The 14789-nt window shown below is 42.0% G+C and overlaps 1 protein-coding gene across 1 annotated transcript in view; it reads left to right on the forward strand.

Moving 5' to 3' along the window:
• Positions 1 to 14789, forward strand: part of UTRN (utrophin) — a 397724-nt gene that overhangs the window by 37889 nt on the left and 345046 nt on the right. The window lies entirely within an intron of this gene.

Consider the following 14789-nt stretch of genomic DNA (forward strand, 5'->3'; position numbering starts at 1 on the left):
TGCACAGTGTATGCTAGCTTTGCGTAGAAGGTTTCTGGGAGTTTTATTATGGTATCTTAGTGGGTGGTGGCATTTGAAGAATAAAAGAATGCAATCCTTCTGTCCAGTGGAGCTTTGGTAATTACTCCTCTGCACACTTGAGCTTAAATAACTGAGCCTAGTGTTTTCCATTTGACCTGGCAGAAGTCTGAAAAGGATAGGCATAGAAAGCTTGCTGAAAATTTCTTGAAATGAGGATGTAAACATGTAGCCTTTTGCTGGCTTGCAAAATTGAATCGGTTACTGTTCCTCAGCTGCTTGCTGCTGCCTGGTCCTCCTTCTACCACATCTCCACTGATGGTACCCACTGGTGGTTTGTGTGAGCTTTCCTTAGCTAGGGTGGATCTGAGTGAGGTGCCTGCAAACCCATGTATTACTTAACCTCTTCAGCTGATGTGTGGGCCAGGCTGGTCCCCAGCTTCTGCTTGGGAACCTGGACAGGTGGCTTGAGATGGTGTGCTTTATTTGGGGAAGGATGTGCACCTATCTTTTCACTGCTGTTGGATCTCTGCTTATGAGTGTGTGTATGTGTGTGTATGGTTACTTTCAGAGAGGCTTGGGGTTTTTTCTTTGTGTTTAGTTGTGTGGGTCTTTTCTCCCTCCAGGTAACAGTGCAGTTGTGCCATGTACTTTGTCTCTCTTCTGTGCTCTTCTTCCTTAGTCCCTTGATACACGGAAATGCTGTGCTAAACTGAAGAGCCCTCCCTCCAAGAGCTTTAATTCTGCTTCTATGGCTTTGAGAAAGCAGGCTGATGCTGTGTGTTGCTTTACTCTTTGGTCTTATCTGTTTCCCATTGCTAGTTAGCAGTTCAGTGAGGTGGCTTTGTGTTGCCATAGGTGCTGTGTGATGGTCCCCTATAAACTGACCTCAGCCTCAGACTAGTTTAATAATCAGTTATTTTGCAGGTTCCAGTAGGTTCAATGTTTAACAAGGGACATGGTTTTACCTCAGTCGTTTTCTTGCCATGCTAATTTGTCAGGGAGGGGAGAAAGGAGGCCATTAATTTTAACAATAGTTTTAATGATGCACTTCTAGTATCGGACAATGACGATGCAACGATTTTTTTTAAAATACAGTATTTGTAGAGTGTAATACCTACCAAAACAACTGATGTTGCTTTATCTATTTAAATATACTCTGTGGCTTTGTTTCAGTCTTGCAACCTTAAACACACAATGATTTGCAATTTGTAGCTGTTAAAAGGAGATCACTGGCTAAAGGTTGTGAGCTTTTAGCAGTGAGTGCCATTTAACTGTTGAGACAAATTAACAAGAGGTATAGTAAGTCCGCTCTTAGCTGGAGGCTTTAAAGAGGATTAAGATGGAGCATATGTCTTGTGGGGTTTTTTTTGAGTGATTTTTTTTTTTTTTTTTTCTTCTGTTAAAGGGATCATTCATGAAAGTAAAGCCTGATACTGTGGCAGAAAAGCAGGTAATTTTAAGATGAGCTTTCTATAGTTCGAGAAACTGAGGTGTGGCTCTGGCGTCGTGCAGGAGAAGGGATGATGTGGTGCCTGCTATCGGCTGGGCAGCATGTGGTCCCCAGGGGCTGTGGTGCTGCTCCAGGACCTTGGGCTGGGTGTGTGTACCCAGGCTGTCTGCTGCTGTGCTGTGCTGGGTCCCACACGCCCGGTGCAGCCTTCCCATCCCGAGCTGAGTGGGCATGCTTTGGTGTGGGTTTGTTTTTTTGACTTCGATAACAGCAATGCTATTTTGGGAACAGAGGTACTTGCCTTGGGTCCTTGGCAGGAGACAGGTTTATCCTCTGAGGAACAGAGAGTTTAAATGGAGATGCCTTTGTGTTGGATGCGTACTCTGTCCTCTCTCTGCAATTGCTGTATTTATTCTTAAAGGACTAACTCCAGTCAGCACAATGTTGAACTTCTTGTATGTGTTTGTCAAAATGTGCTAATGGACAAGAAGCTGCTTGCAGGAAGGCTGTCCTTGAGCTGCCTATGGTCAGCTAGATAAATAACCATAGTTAACAGACTTTTTTTTTTTTTTTGCTTAGCTTTAGGATGTCTCTGATAGTTTCTTATTGACTTCTAGCTTTCTGGACAGCCTATTTAGCTTGGGGAGCTCTCTACAGTACCCTTGCTGTTCAAAGAAGGAATGAGGAGACTTGGGGCTCCTAATGCAGGCTTCCTGCAGATCCCTCTTTTCCTGGTGAGCAAAACTCCCCATCCCCAGTATGATGACTGTGGGAAGTCCAAAGGGCTTTGTTAACAGTTCCCGCAGAAGACAGAGCAGCTCTGCACAATGTTGTCCCTCTCTTTGCCCTCTGTGGCTTTTTGTTTTGGAAAAGAATGAATAAAGCACATTGTTGCAAATGGGAAGGGAAGTAGGCTGTCTGGGTGGGAGAAATTTAATGCTAATTTGAAAAAGACTGGCAATAAATATGTATATTTGTGGCAGCTCAGTGGTGCTACACAAATAGTGTGCTTTAAATGGTACAGCTGAAGAGTTAATGTCTTAGAGGGTGCTATCTGACCACCCATGCATCATCACAGGGTATTAGAAAAGAGAAGCAGGGTCTTCAAAGCTGCTCTTGGTGGCATTCTGCTAACCACAAACACCTCAGTCGTCGCTCTGACTGCGCCACTGTTGAAATGCATCTGTGATGAATTTAACTCTGATTATCTCTCCTTTTGGTCCTCCAGTGATGGGAGATGAGGGGTTTAGCTTTCAGGATGAAGGCCATGGTTGCAGCAGGAGCTGGTAGAGGCAACTTCAGCAAAGGCTGAAAGGCTTTGGAAAGCAGAGGGCCATGTGCTTGCTCCAGAGCTGCTCTCAAGGCTTCCTTGTGTGCTGTCCTTCCTGTTCATCCAGCCTGAGGCAAACCCCGATGCCTCTGCACAGCCCCGCTTGGTCTGTGTGGGGAGAGCTGGGAGGATTGGCCGCTTCTGTCGGCTTAGTAAGGTCTGTTGCTGTTCAGAGTGCATATGTATGTATAGGGAGCGCTGCATCTAGAGCTTTTAGCCCCTCCTTCATCCCTTTTTGTGGTACCTGATGTTAGAAGGTGGTTGGTACTTTGCTGCTGTAGCTGGTGGAGAGGGAGGAAGAGACTCCTTCCACACAGGAGCTGTCTCCTGTGGGGCTCTGAGAATTTGACTTATTGCCTTATAGGCTTTGGAGTGCTCTGGGTTGCTTTTCTGCTGTTGACAGGACTGTTCATATTCTTTGTTGGTGTGTACCCTGGCCAGAGTTTGTTAGCAGAAGTACGTTTAACTAACATAAGCCAGAATGGGTACTTATGGAAGTGTGCTCAAAATTAAACCAACTACCTAACTGCAATTAGGAATGAAAACCTATAGGTTTCCCATTCTTCCTGCCTACGTTTTTTTTTAGTTTGAAAAGAATGTATTGGAATACTCTTCTAAGGAAAAAACCCTGTACAATTTAGAAGGAAGCTTTGAGATGTTTCTGTTCTCTGTTTCTGGTGCGAACTGACATTTACAAAATGAGTGACAGGAAAAGGTACAGGTAAATTGTGTTATATATATGCTTGCCTAAGCCATTGCTTTCCAATCTTTGGATTGTGTCCGAGCACGTGGAGGGCAGGGGAGTGAAATGTGTTTTGGAGGCAGTGCCTTTTCCTGCAGCAGTTCCCGACGCTACAGGGTATGCTGAGGGCATTGCTCTGTCCTGGGTGGAGTGGCCTACCAGAAGCTCTCACAGCTGCTTGGCTGCTGGCCTGAGCCCAGGCTTTCCAGTCTGTCCCACTGCAGCATGGCAATGCCTGCTGCCAGGCCAACTGGTGTTGAGAACTGGATGGCTGCTTGGAGGGGCCGGGGCAGCAGAAGTGATGGTCTGGGCTGCTGGAAACAGGTGGCCCAGTATGTTTGGTGAAGGGGGGGGTGCTGGTTGTGTGTTGTGGTTGGGTTTTACAGGTACGACTATAATGGAAACACATTTGGAAGAATAATGTGCTCCATAGGATTTCTCAGTGTTTACATTCAAAATATTCTATTCAGTATCTATAGAAGAGAAAGAGGGACACACACACACACTCCCAAAGATAAGAGAGTAACTAAAAAATTGTGGAGAGTCTTGAAAGGTGTTAAAATTTCTTACCTACAGGTGCTCTTGTCATTTCTTTTGAGGGATGAGGCAGCTGGTTATTTGCAGCAGCTGTAGACATGCTGCTGTTTTACAAAAAGTGCGTGTGTCAAATGCACCATGGCTGAAGTGCTGTGTGCTGGAAAGGTTGGGTGTTGGAGCTGCCTGTGTGAGCACTGAGAGTGTGTCTATGTGTAACCTGTACAGCAGGGCTCCAACAGCTGCCATACTCAAAGCTATGTTCCTCTTCCACAGTAGTGAGGGCAGTTACTGTACTGCTAATTCCCTTTTCAGAAGAAAGCTTTATGCTGTCATGAACTTGCTGTGTGAAAGGAGGTTTCAATAGAAATGCCAAAACCAGTTATCTATATGAAGTTGCTGTGGGTTTCCTGGAAGTAAGGGTTAAACTAATGACTGGTTTCCATCAGAATGCAACAGGCACTTGAAACATTACTTTCTGTTTAAGTTCCTATCGTTGCCTTTTCAGCATCCTTCTCCTTAGCATTGCCCTCTAAACTGTCTTGTTTGCTTCCTCAAGCAAGCGTTGTGTGGTCTGCTAATTCAAAACACGTTTGTCAGGCCAGTGAAGAAAAAGTCCTGTCATGATGTTGTGGTGAAATAAAACGTCCTGAACAAAATTATGGGCTGTTAATGTCCCACAGCATGAGAAACGCTTAACTAGAAGTTCATTATAGCAGTGTTATAAAGGGTAGGACTAGAGACGTAGTGCAGGAACCCTTTGTTCCCACTCTAGGAAGGAGAAGGCTACTGGCTTGTGTGTGATGGAGAAGGAAGGTGAAGGAGGAACTCTGCATCTCCTTGTTCTGCTCCCGTAAGAAACCCTCTAGGTTGGTTGGGTTTTTTTTTCTTTCTCCATAAAACTAGCCTTTCTCTGAGGACTTGACTGGAAGAGTGGAAGTTCAGAGCAGGGTTAACCAAGGCCTACTTGGAACAAAGCTAGAAGGAGGGAGGCCGTGAAAAAGCAGCCCGTTTCCTCTTCTCAGAGTCAAGGCATTCAAGGCTTTTGGAAGGCTCCCAGAAGGCAAAGAAGAAATGGAAACCAATCTCATTCTAGATTGCCTTGCGTACAGGGGATTTTTATAATTAAAGGATGTTGCCCTCCACTCCCATTGTTGTTTGCCGCTGTGAACTTTAATTTTACTTTGAACCTGGTGCTGACTTCATATGTGCTGGGGCTGCAATAGAGAATGATCTTAAGTATTTATGAGCTCACCTTCAAATCAACGGATACAGTTCTCTCTATTTTTTTTGTCTCTTTTTTTCCTTTTTTCCCACACCTCTGTGTTTTTTCACTTTCCCGTTCCCTGCTGCGTAGACTGAGCTATTGATGGGTAGTGTTTCACATCAGAAGTGTGGCATTCAGATCTTGTCCTCAACAAAAAGAGAGTTGCCATCTAAGCTCCAGCCCTTCTGAAAACTCTCAAAGTAAGCTTGTTGTGTTGAGCCTAGCCTTGTTCTTCTCCATGCTTTGTGATACATGGCAAGCATAAAAACACGTGACTTCTGCTTACTAGATTTTTGCTTAGGCTTCGCTCTGCTTCTGTCTTCCCACTGTAGTTTCAGCTGGTCTGTTTGGCTGGTCTGTTTTATCTTACATGATAAGAAGACTAGGCAGCCAGCCAGCTGCTGTTGAACTATAATAGAGCCAGTGGTATGTACAAAATTTGATTACTGCTGTCGACACCAGAGTGAATAAAAGAGAGCACATACTCCAGTCAGAGAGCTGCTAAATAAATGGCCTATTGAATTCAGTAGTAGTAGGAATAAGACTATCTCCTCCTAATGAATGAAGTGGTTTATGGGTAGAGAGTGTGCTAGTGTGCTGAACTCTTGAGTTTGTTTAAAAAAAAGCAAAAAATCCTCTCTTGCCTTCTTCAAAGATTACTTTCCCCAGAAGCTTCCATTTTCTCTTGCTTATCAGCTCTTGTGGTTAATGTGTAGATTTCACACCCAGTACTTCAGATTTTGACAGAGACTGTAGCTTTGCTTGTTAAAATTTTAGCTTAAATATTCCTGCCATTGTAAAGCTAACTTCTTTGCAGATAGGTTCTGACATGAAACTGATCAATGATAATAGCTCTATCTCCATTTAGGCAAGAGATGTACTATGTTTAAATTAAAACCAAATTTCTCTTGTGAACATGATGTAGTTCCTGATGGCAGGCAGAGCTTGAGAGCAGAAGTTCTCTGGAAGCTCTCTGGTGAATGAGTGGTTTCCCTCAGCCCCTCTAATATCTTCATGTTGAAGTTCAAGAGACTGATGGAGGCTTAGAGAGATTGGTGTTTCTCTAACTACTCTCACTGACCGCACACCCTTTCTTTATCGAGGAGTGGGAAACCCAGAAGTGTTATAACAAAACAGCTGATTCCTGAAACTTGTACATGTCCTTCAGTCTTCACAAGTGCCTGATGGAGGAAGTCTTAGTTCATTTGTGTGTGGGCCTTGTCTTGGAGTGACAGGGACCAAGGTGAGATGAGGTATTGGATCAACGGGAGAGCACTCTTAGGGAACGCAGAGCAGTCTCATCAAGACCTGAAGAAACGGAGTTCAGGAGCTGTTGGTAAGACTTCTGGCGTATGTGCGTGGCTGCCCACTAATTGTCGTCGTATGCTTGCTAGAGTTGGCAGCGTCTTTTTGTTTAGTGCTTGTCAAGTGCTTGGCATAGTAAAGTTTATATTTTTATTTGCTATGGCAAAATAACTCATTGTTGCTTGTTTCTAAAATAAGAATCCTAGCTTTAAAACTTTATTACCTTTACAAGTTGCTCTTGTTTGTGTGGTCCACAGAAATGTTTCGATACAAATGTCTGATTTAGCCCCCTGAATGTATGGTTGTCTTTATTCACAGAAACAAAACTCCTTTATTATGTGTCTTTCGGGCGTCAACTTTGAGGAATTCTTAAAATTAGAAAAAAAAACCCAATGCACAAAACAAAGTGAGACCAAATCCAGCCCCCAATAAAATTTAAAGAAAAACCTTACCTTGACTAGTTGTGTGCCCTCCTCCCCCTTCCCCCCCAATAGTGTCTGTCTGGTATGTGACACAGTAAACTGCCCCAACTGAATATTGATGAAGAGACAGAGCTGTATTTAGAACAGCTGTCTGACAGCAGAATACGAGATAGACAAATCAAATAACAGCATCTGTCTTTCTGCTTTAGAGACCAATTCTCCTGTGTACAGCTCCCCTCTGGTCGTAGTGCCTGTACTTCTGTGTTAGAGTTAATCTCTTCTTGCATTACTTTTTTGTGACTATTGCAATTCTGCACAGTTGAATATCCTCAAGTGTGTACTCTGGATTCGCACGTCTTTCATAACTACAGAATTTGGAGTCACCTCAGTTTGATTATAAAGTTGGCAACAGGATGTTGAAGGTTGAGGGATTGGATTTGTCTTTTGTATTGGTGGTTTAAAGGCCCACTTGTAAAATAACTCTGATGCTATCATGGCCTTGCATTATTATTAACCTTCTGCTTTACTGGGCTGTGGTCTGTCTTGTTTGGAATTATTGCACAGTGGAAACAGTATGCCTAATCAGAGTTTGTAACTTTTTTGACACAGAGGTTTATTTGTAGAACTTCCTTTTTTATGCTGAAACCTTGTGTTAAAATTTTCTTGTGCTTGTTTGAAAGGCCATTAAAAGATGTGGGTGCTCACCTTGCAGAGTTGTTCTGGTTTCACGTTCTGTCGAACGTGTGGAAAAAGTGTGATGTTAATACTGCAAGCTTTTTGCAAAGAAAATGCTAAAAATATTTAGGACTTTTAAAATAAGTATGGTATTTGACCAGAGAGGTTAATTTGAACAGAAAAGGAAAATTATGACCTTCTTTCCTGTTTTCTGTACATAGCATTTAACTTGCTGGTACTTTGAAAGCTGAAGTGTCCTTCTGTTTTTGTAAGGAGTAGCAAAGCAGTGCATTCATCTGTTTTTAAAGAAAAAAAAATCTCCATTAGCTTAAAGTCTATTACTTGTTTACGTGCAGCCTTTTAAAAGGTTTGTTTCCTGAATGATTTTGTCAGTCACTGTGTGGCTGAATGTGTCAAACCCTCTGAGGAAAACCAGTGCTTCCCTCCCCCTTGAATCCCGGCATGCAGTTCTTGCGCGGGTACTAACGTGTACTTCCTCTGCATCTTCACTTTCCTGTTTTTCAAAGAGTGAGCTTGATCATGAGCGTTCAAACAGCCAAAAAACTTGTGTGGAAAAAGTACCAGGTTGCTGCACCCCGGGATACCAACAGGCAGACCTGTTACCCTCCGCTTGGTGAGTGCATGCTTACCTATGTTTTCAAGGCTGTGGTGGATAAAAGGATCCAGCATTGTGGGTCTGTTTTTGTCTTCTACACCTGATGCAAGCTGCTTTTCTTAACTTTGTTCGAGTTTGCTGACTTAACAGGAGCAGGCATGGCAGGAAACAGTCCAGGGAAAGGCTATTTTCTGTGGCGCTGCTCCATTGCTAGTGCTGTGTGAGCCCTGGCTGCGTCACACCTTCAGCCGCAAGATCCTCCTGGTAATGCTTGTGTCGTGGGTTCGCTTTTCACCTATAACATGTTAACTTGTTATTGGCCTAAATTTTATTGCTGTTCTGTCTGATTGAAAGTCTTAAGAAAATTGGAGACATTAAACTATGAATTAAGTCACAGTGATTTCAGTATTTTAGTTGTGTTTTGAATCTCTGCAGTTCTGCTTACTGTGTCTTCTGGGACTCTTGAATGTATATATTCATAGCAGTGCCTTCACCCCCTACATTTTTTTGTACTTTGGTGGTATTTCCAGGGAGCAATATTTCCTGTAATTTGGAAAGAATGTATTTTGGGGAGGAGTGCTTTGGAGAAGACGACATTGGGGATGTTTCTCTTTACTTTCTGCCATCCTTTCCTACCTGTCCCAATTGAAATTTAATGGATTGACTGTTCAGTTGACATGGTCACTGTTTTGTGACCAGGGCTAAATAATATAAATTGCATGGAAAAGGCAATTTCAGGATTCCTAGTAGCTGTGAATATGCTGTTTAGATACAGTAACTGACAGATGAGGGCTGATTGTTTTGTGAGTTGGTGTCAGAACTTCATGGACGCAGAACCTGCTGATCAATAGAGAATTTTATCCATTTGACTTAACTTTTGATGTGGTTGGTTTGGTACAAAACTGGGGTCTGAATATGGGTATTTAGAAAGATAAACAAAAAATGTCTTGATGTAGCAGTGCAATGGCTAACTATAGAATAAAATGATCGGCTGGGACTCTGATCTCATGTACGTTTGCCGCTAGAACAATGAGGTGGATTTAGATATATGCCAATTTAGTTGAGAGCAGAAACTTTTCCTTTATGGCCAAGTCTGAATGCTGTTAAAACTATAAAAATGTCAAGAAAACACAGTAATGTGAGTGGAGTTGCTTTTGACTTACTCTGGAGAGCTTACTGAATTACAGATTGGAGAGATCCAGTCAGTGTTCTTCAAAATCTGCCTGTATTCAACCTGCTAATGAGGTACAGCTGCAGTTGATCACTCTTGGAAAGTTAAAAGTAGAAGAAAAATCGGTTTGCTTGGTTTTTTAATCTGGGCCGTTGTTCAGGGAAGACTTTTGTTCTGGCTCCGTGTGTATTGGTGTGGGGTTTTGGGGACTGTTTCTCAGTTTTTTTTTTTTTTCCTTTCTTCTTTGTATTTTTAGAAGTGCATAAACTTGGGGCAAATGTTATAACCAGCCATGCAACTGACAAATACTGTTGTTGTGAAATCTCTAAAATGTTCGTTTATGGGATAATAGGGGGGGGTCAATTTCTTTGAGGTTTTCTGTCTCAGTCATTCCGGTGTTTTTAATGTGAAAGTGCCAGCGTGCATAGATAGATAATATTTAGTGATGTTTGTGTGCCTATGGATGACTTCTCTGGTGTCTGCTGTAACTGGGGCTAGGTTAAGGTGTGTAAATCTTTTAGTTGAGTAGCAGCTACTTGGTTGCTCAGGTGCTTTATGTGATTGAGCAGAGAGTTCTTACTGACTGTTCCTTAAGGCCTGTTTAAGTCCCTATGAGCAGCGAGCCCTCTGTTTTTAAAAGCATGTGTATCATGGCTGGTATATTGCAATTATAATTCTTCTTAATCAAGCAGCAGGATTTTTCCAGGAAATTCCTTATGTTGTAATGTTCCTAACTCTTCATAAACTGTACGACTGTAGATTTGCTTTCTTGGAGAGCAGGAGAGTGATAGTCTCAAATTCGCTGCTCGCTCTTTTTCTTTTTAAATACTGTGTATTTGGAGGCTGTGAGGGACTTGTGGCTTTGGACATTTCTTAGAAGGGCTTATGTTGGAAATGCACAGAGGAGAGCAAAAAATCTGAAAAAAGATAGACGGTGAGAGGCATGGAAAGGAAAACAAGAGAAAGAAAAACTGAAGGTAGAAGTAATTAAATCTGAGGCAGGGGAAGCCTTTCTCTGAGAGGATAGAATTTTCAGTTATGCAGTACTGGAAATATTATAGCAGGAAAAAAATGGGTGGAAAAGTTAGAATGGGGGGGTGTGTGTGTAATTGAGTCGTCTTCTCATCCTTTGCTTTTCACACAAACCCAGAATGTAAATAACAGGGAGACTTTCGAGAAGCTTGGGAAACACCTTGTGTGTGGCTGGCTAGCGGTGGCCACTGGCCTGTAAACGTTGCAGTGTGGGCAGAGGTGTGGCTTTGGTTTTATTGGTTGGCTGCTGCTTGTGAGAATTGGTGGGGCTGGAGGAAGGAAGCTCGTATCTGAAAGTATGTGAATGTAAATGAATTAGTTTAGGTGAAGCCAAAAATAGATAACTCTTCTGTCCTCTGAGGCCTAAACAACATGAGCATGTTTATTCAGAGAATGGTTTATGGCCTAAAACATAATAATAATAATTTAGTTAATATAGTGGGGTATCCTTCTTTATAAATGCCTTGTCTTGCTTAATAACCTTTTAAGCTCTCAAGTCAGTGATAGGTGCTGGGAGTGTGGTGGCACCAGTAGGCTGTGTGGTGCCTGACTGGAACCAAAGCTGTCTCTTTATCTGGGAGGAAAAAAGAGAAGGAGTCTTGTGCTTTCTTCACCTATTCAAACAATTGGGCTCTCTTCTTCCTTGCTGTTCTGTGTCATAGGAAGTTTTTCTTCCAGGAAAACTTCTGAAACTGTTCCAGGAAAACTTTTGGGCTATTTTTTATTTACATTTCTTTATTTTTATACACGCAGTCTACTGATACAGCAGTACTTGATGTGATTACTTTTTAATTTTTTCCCCTACCTCTACCTAGATGTATGTCACCCTGTCATTTGAGGGGAGGCTACCTTACCCCCATATTAAGGAGGCAGAAAAAAAGATGTCAGTTCTGTGAAACCTTCTGAAAGGGATTGCTCTGTGGCACTGTCTCTATAAAATGTCAGCCCTTGAAGCCAATAAAGCACTCTGCAGTAATTGAATAATCTATGTTAGCATTTTAGTAATATGCCACTACATATTATTTTATTTTTTATACAGTTGTCAACAGAAGTAAGAGATTAATTTCCATTGTATTGTGTGAGCTAATTGTTGTGCAGCCCCCATCCCAGTGGTTAAAAGGAGTGTTGTCTTTGTTTTTCATAGCAGTAGGAAATAATGGCAATGACATGACTGAGGCATTTTGCTAACTGATAGTTGGAGAGCATGTGTTTTGAAACGCTTCATTTAGTGTCTGTTACCGTTTGGGTCTCTCCTTGCTCCAGTAGCCTCCCTTTAGAAAATCCCAGGAGCACTAGCCTACAAATGAAAAGCTTCCTTTCAGGTGGGAAGGAATTTATCTGTGTTCCCATAAGATATATGCACTGATAGGAGCTTGAAATTATTTAATCATGAGACCACAAGCTGTTACAATAGTAAAAATAATATTTACTGTATTGTTCATGTTACTGTAAGCCCTGGGTTGGTTAGTTTGCTTAGTAGAGCTGTGCTGGACCTCAAATCTGTTTGACTTAAAACTTTGGCTTTTAAACACATGAAAACGGTATACTTCCCTTTTGGCAGCAGGTGATGAAGGACGTGTTCTGAAATACAGCCTAGTTGTAATCTGTTCTTATGCATTTCATCTACCTAGTAATTGCATCATGTTTCATGGTTGCCTTTTGGGTCTTCACATGAACTGATTTCCAGGTTCTGAAGGACTTTTTAAAAACTCTTCCTATGTATATTAAACTATTAAATGTGCATGCATACTGAGAAAGTGGAAAATATTTTTCTCTGTCTTGTAGTACAGTCCCTTTTGTAAACTGTAGGGGAGTGTTTTGCTGCTGGATGCAGGCTGTGCCCCTCTGCATTGTGTCGAATGGAGCGGTGCCCGTGACTCACTTCTGCCATATGGAGAAACCATGTTCCCTCTGGCCGGTGAATAATCTGCCGCTGGTTCACTTTTATGTTTTCACTGAAATGTTCTGACCCTTAACTGGAGGGCTCCATATGTTTCCTGCCCCCATCCCTGATGAATAGGGCAGGAATTGGCAGCAGTATGGTCTGCTATGTGACCTAATTTGTGTGGCGTCTGGGTGGAGTGCGCTCTAATCTTCGCTAAGTGAGCGGCTGAGAAAGCGAATTGCAGCAATTCCCTGGCTGATCCTTCGAGCGGGTAAAAACCGTGCTTGTGCCGCAGGGGAAGGAGATGCCTTGTACTCTGACACTTGTTAGTGCTGAGATCAATTTCTAAGTGTTCAGAAAAGCAGCGAACAAACGGTCCAGGGGTTCTCCGCAGAAATTCAGAAATGTGGTGACTGACTTCTGTGCTGTGTAGAGTGACAGTCGACAGCTTTCCCCTTTTGTCTGCCCGGATCAAACCTGGCATGCAGCAGTGTGCGCTGACAGCTTTCTGTAATATTTGACAGTTAAAAGAGCATTTAGTATCGCTTGTGCAGATGGAAGCAGGATGATTGTATCGGTCTTGCTAAATTTCGCTACAGTGTGGATTTTGTACTGCAGTCATGGAATATCTCCTCTTTATTGAGATAAAATATTGTTTGGGCTTGCCTAACTGTTCTGGGCGTGATTAACTTGCAATTAGGGCCCGAGATACACTGTAGTATATAAATGCAATGTTCACTTGTAATGCCTGTAGGGTTGGGCAGATACTGGAACCGTGACCATGTCGGAGATCACGTATTTCCCATTGTTCTGGTGAGCTGGCTAAAAGGAGGAGTGCATCAAGTTTTCTAGCTATGAGGCTAACTTCTTAAAGAAATAATGTGTGATAACCAGGCAGGTCCTGTACCTGCCTGTCCCCTCTTGTGCTGGTGACCGGTTCCGGCTCAGTGCTTTTTGCAGGGTTGCGCTGAGCTGTCCCCCAACAGTAACGCTTCAGGACTGCCTGCCTCGGGTTTAAAGAGACCATCCCGCTGGGCTTCCTGAGCTGGTGAAGTGGTGCCTTTAATATCACTATTTTTTTTCTCTCAGCTATAGTTTTCCCCTGCCACAATTGTACAGCTCAATCATTTTAAGCCTCAGATTATTTTAAAAGGTTCTTAGCTGGTTTAATACCTTGTAGTGCAAAATATTTTTAAAGCAATTCATGAAACACTCTGTGCAGACCATTGAAATTAACTGCTGCTCCCAGCTCGGTTATAGTAAAATAAATATTTACTTGGCTTGTGTGACCTAAGTCTTTTTATATGTAAGGAAAACATGTATTTCCACTGCTGCTTTTAAGGAAAGAGATAGTAAACTCAATACTTTCTGAAAGTAGAACAAGAGATCTTCCCTAAAGCTACTTTCTCGCTTGTATGTACAGTCTGTATACAGATTTTTGTCGAACTTCTTGTCAGGCATGCCCGTTTCTAAAAAGTTAGTTGCTATTTCTCCACTTCTAATGCAGAAAGCAAATAAATAAGATTATGATCTTTTTAGTTGCTGAAATAAATATAAACTTGGAATTGAATATTTGAAAACTAATCTATATAACTAAATAGCATCCATTTTCTCTGATTTTCTATAGTGTAGGTCTAGCACTATATTTTTTTACAAAATAATTTGTTACTAGTTCTTGTTGTAGTTTTCAGTAAGTAAGTTTTTAAGCTTCAGCTTGCTGATGACACCTTGAGATTGAAGGTTATACACTGGGATTCTTAGCACTGTGTAGAAGAAAGGCAGAAAATGCTGTCACCTGATGTCTCACCACCATTCCCGTATCTGTTGCCATAAAAATCTCATGTGAGCATTCGTTATCTAATCTACAAGCGGTAACTCCAGTAGCTTAAAAAAAAGGTTCCAAGTGTGAGTTACACAGATAACTTTCTTGTGGGGACGTGCCTCAACCTTTTATTTGGTGATCTGGAATGCATGTAGTCTCCCACAATGATCAAGCTCTTTTTTCAGTTTAATAAAAATGAGAGAAAATGTTGTTGATGACTTCAGTACCAAATGATGACTTGCTGTAGTGTACTTCATTGTAGTAAGCAAGCAGTAAATGTGCTGGGCAGTTGAATGGAAGCAAGTCTTTTATCCTTTTTGTCTTTGACCTGTGGACAGAACTGATTACACGAAAGTTAACATTAGCAGCAAGAGTTGCAAGAGCTAATAGCCAGACAAGATTGAACTGAAGTATACCTCTTGTGGATTTAGTTAATTCTGATGTAGTTTTATTCCTGTCTTTAATATAGTCAAATGGTATATTCTTGAAAATAATCGGTCTGTTATTCCCACTTCAG

This window comes from Leptosomus discolor, chromosome 2 (genome assembly GCF_034619465.1).
Source record: "Leptosomus discolor isolate bLepDis1 chromosome 2, bLepDis1.hap2, whole genome shotgun sequence".
NCBI classification, from domain to species: Eukaryota; Metazoa; Chordata; class Aves; order Leptosomiformes; family Leptosomidae; genus Leptosomus; species Leptosomus discolor.